Source organism: Mixophyes fleayi, chromosome 4 (genome assembly GCF_038048845.1).
Source record: "Mixophyes fleayi isolate aMixFle1 chromosome 4, aMixFle1.hap1, whole genome shotgun sequence".
Classification (NCBI taxonomy): domain Eukaryota; kingdom Metazoa; phylum Chordata; class Amphibia; order Anura; family Limnodynastidae; genus Mixophyes; species Mixophyes fleayi.
In genome coordinates this window covers 263,221,694-263,233,549 of record NC_134405.1, presented here as the reverse complement: position 1 = coordinate 263,233,549, position 11,856 = coordinate 263,221,694, and the positions used below count along the sequence as shown (strand labels likewise).

Sequence of the window (11,856 nt, the reverse complement as noted above, 5' to 3'; positions counted from 1 at the left end):
TACAAAGTAAACACCTCTGTCCGACACGATCTCAGAAGGACATCCGTGAATACGAAAGATCTCTTTCATAAAGTGATTTGCCAAAATGAGCCATTTTAGAGAATCTATCTACTACTACCCAAATGTTGGTGAAGTTCCTGCTAGGTGGAAGATCAGTGATAAAAATCATACTTATATGGGTCCATGGTCTGAAAGGAATGGGAAGAGGTTTCAAAAGACCGGCTGGAGCTTGATGGGAGGATTTACATTTAGTACAAATGTCACATGCGGAGATAAACTCTTTAACATCCCTCCTTATGGTAGGCCACCAATAATTCCGGGAAATAATCTCCAAAGTCTTCCGAACTCCAACATGACCAGAGAAACGAGAGGAATGATGCCAGGTGAGAATTCTCTTCTGAAGCAGAGAAGGTACAAAGGTCTTCCCCGGAGGTGGGTGGTAGAGGAGGAAGCAGCTAAAAGTACACATTTGGGATCCAGTGTAGGACGTTCATGTAGATCTTCAGAGTCTGAAACAGATATGAAGGCTCGAGAAAGCGCATCAGCTTTTTTGTTCTTGAGAGCTGGTTTAAAGGTGATAATCAGGTTGAAACGGTAAAAAAATAACGACCATCTGGCTTGCCGTGGGTTCATACACTGAGCAGACTGTAGATAGAGTAAGTTCTTGTGATCAATCAATATAGTTATAGGATGATGGACTCACTCTAGAAGATATCTCCACTCCTCCAAGGCTACTTTAATAGCTAACAACTCTTTGTCTCCGATGGTATAATTTTTTTCTGAGGGTAGAAGACTTCAAGAATAGAAGGCGCATGGCTGGAGTTTCTTTTGTGCAGATTTTGGGAAAGTACTGCTCCGATACCAATGTTGGAGGTGTCGACCTCAAGAAAGAAAGGGAGAGCAATATTGGGTTGTTGAAGGATGGGCGCAATAGAAAAGGCTTCTTTCAGGAGACCATTGCTTAGGATTAGCACCCTTACGAGTAAGAGAAACTATAGGTGCAACAATGGAGGAGAATCCTTGTATGAATCACCGATAATAATTGGCAAAGCCCAAAAAGCGCTGAATCGCTTTGAGACATGTGGGCAAGGGCCAGTGCAGGACAGCTCTTACTTTCTCCGGATCCATCTTCAGGCCCACTCCAGATACTATGTACCCCAAAAATGGAATTTGGGAAAGTTCAAAGGAGCACTTCTCCAATTTGCAAAACAATTGATTTTTTCGTAATCAGGAAAGAACCTCTTTAAACATAAGGGGCCTGATTCATTAAGGAACCTAAATGAAGAATTTTCTTATTTAAGTCTCCCGGATAAAATCATGTTACAATGCAAGGGGTGAAAATTAGTTTTCTGTTTTGCACATAAGTTAAATACTGGCTGTTTTTTCATGTAGCACACAAATATCAACTTTAAATTTCTGGGAATTCAGTTCTTCCCTGCTGCTTGATATTGACTTGTGGGGATTTGGAGGAGTGGAGGGGCACACTGCACAGTATTTAATTAATTTTTTATTATTATTTTTTTATTATTATTATTTTTACACGGGGCACTGCACATAGGGGCTATATTATTACAGGTGGTGAGTGGCTTCCATGCCAAAAGGATCCCCTTACAAGTATAGGCCAACAAAATCACACAACCACTACTCTGGACATTGATACTTACCGCTGGAAATTCATGCAATATGAAAGGATGTAATTGTTTTATTTCCCTCTCTCTATATTCATAATACTGGATATGTAAACACGCACCAAAAACACATCCAAAATGCTTCTCAGTATTTGTATCTATTTTTTGGAGAAGAATGGGGTTGGCAAAGGCTGGTTCTGAGCATCCATAACCTTCCCCTAAACACGGCATGGGACCCCTCCACAAACCCTCACTATTGACACACACTCTGTGGCATATATTGCAGTGTGTATAGCCCTTATTATCACTGCATTAACAGGCACCATTTATGTAGGAAATGAAACAGCTGCTCGGTTAGTCCTCTGTGTGTTGCTGATTTGGACATTGAACCTGCCTCTTGGAGCCCAGGCCGAGGAGTAGGAACAGAGGATGTGTGGTCACAGAGTCTTAGCAATGAGGAAGCAGATGTGAGCATTTGCCCCCACGCACCATATAACATTGTTATGAATCTGTATGTACAGTCTTAAGTTCTAAATAAACTATGATTACAATTCTCTTAGAAAAAAGAATTATCACTGCTAAGTAATGTACTATCTCCTACACTCTTGAACCAAAAAGCCCTGCGAGCTTTTCATCATATGAGCATTGTTGGGAGGATAAGGGTGAGGTTTGGACAGATCGGGGACATGACCTATTTGCCTCTTTCAGTTTTAGGAGGCAAACCCTTATACATGAGTTCTATTATTTGCCAGAAAGAGGCAAATGTGTTAAAAAAAACATACATAAAAGAGTTTTCTTATTTGTATATAATGACAAGTGAGGCTGAATAGGACGAATGCACTTAAAGGGCGACAGGGTTTGTAGTAAGCTGAACACTTACCTGAAGGGGTTAACATAGGTTTGGCACGACCAATGTGTGCTCCAGTGGGAGGGACCTTGATTGATATGGTAGGCTGTACTTCCTGTTCTGCCTCATTCCACAGCACGAGATTGCAGAGGGAGGACCTGAGACAGAAAGCGTATAAGTATCCTTATTCTCTGTTAGGAGTTTTCTGTTTTTTTGTGCCTGTTCATTTTGTTGATTTTTTTCTGCTTTATTCCCCCTTTATCTCCTTAGTCCTTTTTTTTTTGCTTACCCCTTATTTCTCTCCTCCTGTCCTCCCCCCCCCCTCTCTCTCTCCCTCCTCCCCCTCCCCCCACTCTGTTTGGTTGTTTTTCCGCTTCTTTTATTATTTTCCTCATCCTTTGATTGCTTTATCCCCCTGGCAGCATGCCCCGTCCAAAGCGCACCACATCCCGGCCAGCGCGACTTAGATCCCCCTCCCCTGCCAGGTCCGCCCGCAGCATGGCCGCCCTGCAGGTCTCCCCCACCATTAACAGACCAAGGGTACCTCCAGCGGCTCTCCCGGCATCCAGCATCCCCACCCCCGTCCGCTCCTCGGCGGGGCGTCCTGCAGAGAGTTTAGGTGGGCAGAGGGGTCGGGCAGCGGCAGAGCACGGATCGGCCGGCAGATCAAAGGCGTCCGGGGAGCACACTTTCCCTGCCTGTCACTGCTGAACGGACCTGCACATAGTGTGCAGCCGCCAACAGCCTCAGATGTCAAAAAGGGGGCGGGGCCTAAATCGCCCCCCCTACATCGCCCCGGGTACAAATATTCTCTAGATCCGCCCCTGCTTCAACAGAGACTGTGAGTCTCAGTCAAGCCCAGGATCATGGCAATATCCAGCAGGCGGGCAGTGTAGGGGGGAGTGGGAGAGAGATGGACACCAGCATTGCAGAAAATTCTCAGAGGTGCTTGTCTTTTATACAGTGCCCTATTACCCCACCCATCTCATCTCGCGGGGGAAAATCTCGGAGCTTCAATCCTCCAGCCCTTCATCAGTTAAATTTCCCACCATGCCCCTTTCTACCCCTCAGTACTAGGGGCTCTTCATGGGGGGCCCAACATGGTTTTGATTCACGGAGGGCGAGGGGCAGGTATGGCCAGTCCATGTCACAATGGGAACCTGCCCCGCGGCCCACGTGGGAATTGGGTTTCTCCAAGGCGGACGCCTATGACAGCGGTATTGCCGGCAATGTTATGAGAAGGGACTCGCCTGTGTGGCCTCCCCTACATCGTTACAGCTTATCACCTCCAGCGAGGGGGTCATGGCGGGCACGGCGGGATTATGCACCAGCTAGTACAGCGAGTGGGTCGGGTTTTGGGGGGCGGAACCCAGAGGGGGACAGTATTGTTTTTGACTATCATCACGCCAGCGCGAGGCAAGTTCACCTTCGGTCACCGCCCCATCATGACACGGTCCTCAGGAGTGGTTATGGGGGGGGTTTGCCGCGGTACTACAGTCCCATGGATTCAAGGCGGGAGGAGGTTAGGGTTTTTTCCCAGTCCGGCCCATCATGCAGCTCCAGCCCAGGAATACAGCGGCGATAGCCTTGGCACAGCGCGGCGGCGTTTGGATTATTTTCCCAGGGCGCAGCTTACTGCTCCTATTTCTGTTTCAGAGCCGGCGAATCGTGACTCGATGGTCGACATGGGAGGACGTTCCGGGTCTGAGTCGCGTGATCGGAGGATGTCCAGAGGCGGCGATGATTCGACACCGAGCACGTCAGGGGGCCAAGTCGCGGCCGCGAAGGAGGTGGAGTTGTCTGCCGGAGCCGGGAATCTCGCTGCTGGGAGTGAGTCCAGTTCTGGTACTACACACAAAACACAGCTGTTGGGGGTCTCCTGTACTCTCCACTAGTAGCGGGTCATCTGACTCTGAGGATAGACAGAGGAAATTGATTAGATTGTTAGAGTCGCAGGTGCTAGGTAAGCACAGTAAGCAGATAACTCAGGCAGGAGACACTGAACAGCCAGTAGTCCGCAGTGATTTGGGGCAGGTCGAGACGTTAGAAATAACGCACGGGATAAGGCCTAGCATGAGGGATAGAATAAAACGAGGGAAGTACGTGGACATGTACGCATTGACGGGCGAGGGTAAGAAGGCCTTGGCGACGGCCTGCGAGAAATCAGGCATGGGGGAGAAGTATCGATCCTTCTCCAGATGGGTAAATGCTTTCTGCATTTTTGCGTCAATATACCTGGAGACTAGGCCCAACGAGCAGGCAGAAGTATGGCGTTACATGCACCTGATTAGTGGGATGTATGCGAAAGACGGCCCGGTTATTTGGAGGGCATATGACGAGCTTTTCAGAAAGCGTATGAGTGGACGCGAGAGATTGCCCTTAGGCTCAAAGGATATAGACACCTGGCTTGAGCTGATGAGGCCGAGCAACCAGGCGCCAGAGGGCAGCTCAGGCAGGCGGTTTCAAGGGCTGGGGAGGGCGAAAATGGCCCTCTCCACAAAAGGAAGATGCTTTGATTTCAACGCAGGCTCCTGCCAGCGCGGAGCATCCTGTAGATTCAAACACTGTTGCACGTCATGCGGAGGACAGCATCCAGCCGCCGAATGTGCAAAGGCCCGAGGAAGTGGGGGCAGGGGAAGAGGATTAAATCCAGCTATGCCGGGTCAAGGGTCCATCGCCAATTAATTTGGCTGAACTGGTCAAATGGCTCGCTTGGTTCGATGATAGGGACACCGCTGCTCTCCTGCATGACGGCTTTCTCCTCGGCTTTAAACTCCCAGTGCAGGGCAGCATTTCTAAGGCAGCGCCGGTCAATTTGAAGTCGGCTCTCGCTCTACCAGAGGTGTTAGACGAAAAAATAGGGAAGGAGGTGGGTCTGGGTCGCATGATAGGCCGTTCCTACTCCCGCCCATCCCAAATCTTACTTTGTCCCCGGTAGGGGCTGTCTCCAAAAAGGCAGCAGGGAAATTCAGACTGATACAGCATTTGTCGTACCCGGCTGGCCTATCCGTGAATGACGCTATAGACGCCACCCTAAGTTCGGTTAATTATCAATCTTTTGAGTCTGCTCTAGCGTTGGTGCAAGAATGCGGGAGGGGTTCTCTGTTAGCTAAAATTGATATCGAGTCGGCTTTCAGGTTACTGCCCCTTCACCCGGAGTCGAATCAATACATGGGTTTTCGGCATCGTGATGGATACTATATTGATTGCTGTCTTCCCATGGGTTGTTCGATATCCTGTGCGCTATTCGAGAAGTTAAGTGGCTTCTTGCATTGGTGCATTCAGACGGGAACGGGGTGTCGGTGGATCGCACATTATCTTGACGACTTCTTGGTTATCGGGCCACCTGATTCCACATGCTGCCGGGATACACTGTTTTCCACTGAGGCTCTTTTTAGGGTGCTAGGCGTTGCCATTGCCGCGGATAAGACGGAGGGCCCAGCCACGTGTCTCTCATTCCTTGGAATTGAGATCGACACTGTGGCCGGGATCTGTAGGCTTCCAGCTGATAAGGTGTCCAAGATGTACGAGGCGATTGCAGAAGCGTTAGGTTCCAGCTCCACTCCGCTTAGGCAGGTCCAGTCCCTGCTAGGGAGGTTCAACTTTGCCTGCCGTGTGATTCCTATGGGTAGAGTTTTCTGTAGAAAGCTACAGAGAGCCACTGTGGGTAGGAGTAGGCCGCACGCGGCTGTGCGATTATCCAAAGTGATCAGGGAAGATTTGCAAATCTGGCTCACCTTCCTCAGGGAGTTCAACGGGACGCAAATCTGGCCGTCACCACCCGTAACAAACTTTAATATCGAACTGTTTACGGATGCTTTCGAGCATACGGCTTCGGCGCTTACCTGGACCGACATTGGTGCGCGGAAAGCTGGCCTGAGGAGTGGCATAGGGTAGGGATTACCAGGAGCTTGCTGGTCCTGGAGCTATTCCCAATTGTGGTGGCAATTGAACTGTGGGCGCCCGCGTTGCGAGAGAAGCACATAGTCTTTTGGTGCGACAATTTGGGGGTGGTCCAGTCGATCAATAAACAAAGTGCCTCTGCCCACCATGCAATATCTCTGCTGCAACCATATATTGTAAGCAAATAGATATGGCGCTTATACTCTATATATTCTCCAGAGACATCATAAATAGTCCAGAAATATTGGTAAAGTTCCAAAAGAAAAGAGTTGTTCAAAAAAGATAAAAATAATGTCTTCAATGTTTATACATATCTCAGTATAAATGGATGTGTATTCAGATATTGGTTCTCCACCGATGTTCATATATATAAACAAACAGAAAAAAATTGATTGAGTAATTTCATATATATTGTATACTCTGCTACGATCAATCACCTCTTAACCCTCGTGTGGTATTGAAGATATTAAATTACCACCACATGTGACCACTGACTCCCAATTGAATGATACACTTACTTAAAAGTGTTTCTGTGATTTCAATAGTGGGAGTAGATTATACTTGCTGCTCCTCAATCAAATCCACTATTGAAATCACCGAAACACTTTTATGTAAGTGTATTATTCAATTGGGAGTCAGTGGTCACATGTGGTGGTAATTTAATATCTTCAATACCACACGAGGGTTAAGAGGTGATTGATCGTAGCAGAGTATACAATATATATGAAATTACTCAATCAATTTTTTTCTGTTTGTTTATATATATGAACATCGGTGGAGAACCAATATCTGAATACACATCTATTTATACTGAGATATTTGCTTACAATATATGGTTTTGTCATTTTATATACATAGATAGGTTGTATTTTAGCAAATAGAGGCAGCTAGTATACCAGTCAGCGCAGACAGGTCCACCCTTTGTAAATATCTCTGCTGCGTCACCTAGTTTTGTGCTGCCTACAGTACGATATTTCGTTTAGGGCTAGACACGTTACGGGGTGCAAAATAGCTTGCCCGATGCTTTGTCCCAGGGCCAGTGGAGCAGGTTCCGCAGTCTGGCTCCCCAGGCGGACAGTGTTGGTATTCCGTTTCCCTCTTGTGTTTGGCAGATCATCAAGCCGGCATAAGGGGGCTCGCGGAGCAAGCGGTAGCTCCTTCCACCCTGAGGACATATCAGGCAGCATGGAGATGGTGGTCACTGTTCAGCAGGCAAAAAGATCAATCTGAGGCAGGTCAGCGTGACGCTATGTTAGCCTTTATGTGGGAGAGATACTCCAATGGGGAATCTAGAGCCTCTATGGCATCTACTCTGGCGGGTATATCTTTCATGGCCAGGCTGCAAGGTTACACGGATGTCACCAAGGGCTTTATGATCAGCAAGGCACTAAAGGGGTGGGCTAGGGCTCAACCCTCGCACATTGATGCGCGTTTACTAATCACCACCAACATTCTGGACGAGTTGATAGGGAATCTGGGTTTAGTCGCAGTCGATGAATACGAGAAGCTCTTATTCAGCACTGCGTTCTCCATGGTATTTTTTGGAGCCTTTCGGGTTTCCGAACTGGTAGCTAGGTCCAGGGAGCATCAAGGGTGTGGTTTGAAGGCAGAGCACGTCAGTTTGTGCGAAGGGGTGGTTGCCTGTAAAATAATTAGTTCTAAGACTGATTAGAGTGGCAAGGGATCATGGGTACAGTGAACTAAGCAGCCAAATAGTAATATCTGCCCGGTTAAATTAGTGTCACGGTTTATGAGTATAAGACCTCAGGCCTGCTTGTTTTTATGTCACTGTAACGTCATGCCCCTGACGAAATATCAATTTTCGGCCATTATGAAAAGGACCCTGCAGTCACTAAATCTTGACTGTGCTATGTACGGGACTCATTCGTTCAGGATTGGGGCGGCCACATCCGCGGCCTTAGCTGGATCCTCTACCGAGACCATAAAAGCCCTGGGCCGTTGGAAATCCACGGCTTATAAATCTTACGTCAGGATTGACAGTGTTGATGTTTGATTTTGTTCCGTTAATCATAATTTTGCCTTCACAGTTTTTTCTTTTTCTTATTTTTTCAATTCTCTTCTGGTTCTCTAACCCACCCCACTACCCTTCCCCCCAGCCCATCTTCTCCCTCCATTTGGTGGGCTACCCTGGGCTTTTCCGCTCGTCGCTCTGAAGCGGGGGCGCGAAGGGATTTTCACCCGGGTTTCCCTGGGTGTAAGTCCTGATTAGTGGTGTGCTGCCGGGGTTTTTCCGGGTGTTGTTTACCTTCGCCTGGGTGGCCTGCTCCCCATTTGTGTCTCTCCTCCGCGATCCCTCCCTGTGTCCAGTTATTTCTGCTATACTATCCTTCTTGTGCTTTTATGCTAAGCCTGGCCTGTCTTCCAAATTAAGGTGGCGTGGTTTTAACAATGTTTTTCTGCTTTCAGGTGATCATGTTCCAACTAAGATGGTGTGGATCATTGGTCATTCCTTTGTGTTCTGGGCCACTGGCCACCCCAGGTCTAATATTATCCCAAATCACGAAGGCACCGTAATAAGATGGTTGGGCAGAAGGGGATTAGGCTGGCCTGATCTTATTCCATGGTTGGTGAGGATCATTAAACAGCATGGCCCGCCAAATGTCCTGGTAGTGCATGCGGGAGGCAATGATCTGGGGAAAGGCAAGTCACTAGAGCTCATTTTTGCGATTCGGGAAGACCTTAGGCGAATCCACGAGGCTTGGCCAGATATCATCATTGGTTGGTCGGCATTAATCCCCCGGCTAGCATGGAGAACAACTATCCCCTTAAAAAAGATGACGGTTATGGTCAGGAAGCTAAATAGCGCCATTCGGAAGGTAGTGCGGTCCTTGGGAGGTTTAGTTATCGATCACCCGGGCTTAGGGGTAGAGTCACCTCAATTTTTTAGACGAGACGGTGTACATCTAACGGAGGAAGGTATGGGGTTGTTTATAGATAGCATTTGCGGGGGAGTGTCGGCGTGTCTCGCTTAGTTGGTGGTAGGCTGCGGCGTCTGTGGGGTGCAGCGGGGTAGGAAGAAGCTGCGTTCAGCAGCTGATTTGTGGGCGCACAGGTAGTTGTCGTAGGTCACTGCCCCCCTTTGAGGCACCAGTAACTCCCTTTTTGGCCCTTCGGTGAGGAGAGTCCCTGTCCGGCTCGGTGAGGGAGGGCAGCGTGAGTTTTAAAGGGGCAGTCACTCGGACGCCAACTCAGCACAAAGTTATGATGGGATTTGTTCCCCGTGGTTGTGGACGTACGGCGGTTTGCGCCAGTCCACTCGTGAAAGTGTTATCAGCTTGAGAGTTGTTTCGCAGTGCCCTTTCTCCGCCACCATAGGTCTAGTTAAAGTTAAAATCATAATAAAAGTTCTGGCAATTATTTAATAACTTATACAGGTCTCCGTGTGTTTATTTGCATGCAAATGTTTAGAATTCTAAGGTTGATGTAAGGTTTATGGGAAACATACACAGTGAGCCTTTTATGAGTTATAAATGTCCCAGACTTACAATTTATTTACCCAAAATCCAAAATGTGATTATTTTTAAATTCAACCTGTTTCTATTGGCATCTTGCTTTTGCAAATCTGCTTAAAAGCATGTAATTTGAGAATTATCTTGAAGTCACACTAAAACTTGCATGCTGCTCACTGCTTCTCAGCAACTATCTGTGTAGCTCACCACTTCTCAGCATTACCTGTGCTGCTTACTGCTTCCCAGCAATTATCTGAGCAGCTCATCTCTACTCAGCAATTCCCGTGCTGCTCACTGCTTCTCAGCAGTTACCTGTGCAGCTCATTGCTTCCCAGCATTATCACCGCAGAGCATCGCTCATCCTTGGTCCTGTTCCAGCGTTATAACACCTGTGTGGATCTCAGTGCTATTGCTCTCTGCAGCTCATCACTTCACCGCCATATTGGTTCAGCTTCCCTCACAGTCAAGACCTGTAGATTCACTGCAGAGCATCGCTCCTCATCGGTTCTGTTCCAGAGTTATACGCCTGTGTAGACCTCAGCACTCCAGCTGTCTGCCGTGCAATTCTTCACCTAGTTCAGCCTAACAACTACTTGGTGGTTCTGTGTATTCTCTGCTCGGCGCCCCCTAGAGGACCGCGACCTGCGGTGCAGAGCATCCAAGGCCATATTCCCTTGCGGAAATCCCTGGTGAACACCTCTCCACCGTTAGACTTAGAGATGAGCGGGCTCGAAATGCGCTAATCCGAGCCCACCCGAGCAGTGCGGATCCGACGGGATCCGAGCACTGTTCGGGTATTTCCGGCGCACAAAAAAATTAAACCGATGCTATGATGTTCAAGTCTCGCGTCGGATGTCGCGAGAATCAGATAGCATAAATTCCCCGCTCGCGCCCGCAATCTTCAGTCGGGCTCAGATCAGGGAAGAGGGAGGTTGGCTTTTTTAGTGGAGTTGTGGAAGAAAGTTACCTGGGGGCGAGAATGAGTCAGTATTTACAGCCAAAACAGAAGCAGCTGTCATGAGAGTTAGGTTTTAAGGCAACCCCAATCCTTTTCCACTTGGCCATTTCCATTTATGGTGCAGAAAACTGGGACTGTTTCATAGTATAAAATAATTAAAGAAAAACTTATCTTCTTTGTAAATATTCATATTAGTGTCTATACCTCGATTACCTAAACCCAAAACAGTTTACAGTCTTTCTATTGCTTTTTACTCAACTGTGACTCTTTAAACATTCCTAAACAATTTGCAAAAATGTTAACAGTACAGTGGCACAGTAGTTAGCATTGCTTCCTCACAGTGCTGGGGTCATATGGGTTTGAGATTCCAACCCTGGCAATATCTATTTGGAGTTTGTATGTTCTCCTAATGAGTTGTGAGGGTTTTCTTTGGGTGCTCTGTTTTCCTCCCAATGTCCAAAAACATACTAATTGACTATTTGTGTGTTTGTTTTATAGCAAATGTCAAACTTAAATTTACCTGAACTGTGATGAGTCTATCCCGAACCTGACTTGTGTGATGACACACTTTATTATGGATCTGACTGCTGAGTTCATTTACGTGGTGATAAAAGCTAGGTATTTCAGTGAATAGTTGGGAGTATCTTGTATGGAGAAAACTATTTGGTTAGCTTCTCGGCATGAAGTGTAGTGACATTGTTTATCCATAAAGTATGTGTTCCATATTTTACTGGGCATGCCCCTGTGTGCATATTTGTACAGATTATTTGCGTTACCTAGGAGACTGCAAGCAAGGCACTGATCCTGCCGTATAAGTCCAGTGGTGCTGCTGTTTAAGTCCACTGATCCTGCCACGTGTTGGGCCACGTGTTTGTGCCTCCCACTTGTATCGCTTAGCTTAGTCATCCAGCTACCTCGGTGCAACCTTTTGGCCTAAAAACAATATTGTGAGGTGTGAGGTGTTCAGAATAGACTGGAAATGAGTGGAAATGAATGTTATTGAGGTTAATAATAGTGTAAGAGTGAAAAAAAAACAAAAAAATGGATTTT

At 47.3% G+C, this 11,856-nt stretch overlaps 1 non-coding gene across 1 annotated transcript; it reads left to right on the top strand.

The window, feature by feature from the left end:
• The first annotated feature begins 11,328 nt into the window (after nucleotides 1-11,328).
• On the top strand, nucleotides 11,329-11,400 carry LOC142156263 (small nucleolar RNA SNORD50). The gene has a single exon (XR_012692329.1). It is a non-coding gene; the product is annotated as a small nucleolar RNA SNORD50 (small nucleolar RNA).
• The last annotated feature ends 456 nt before the right edge of the window (nucleotides 11,401-11,856 follow it).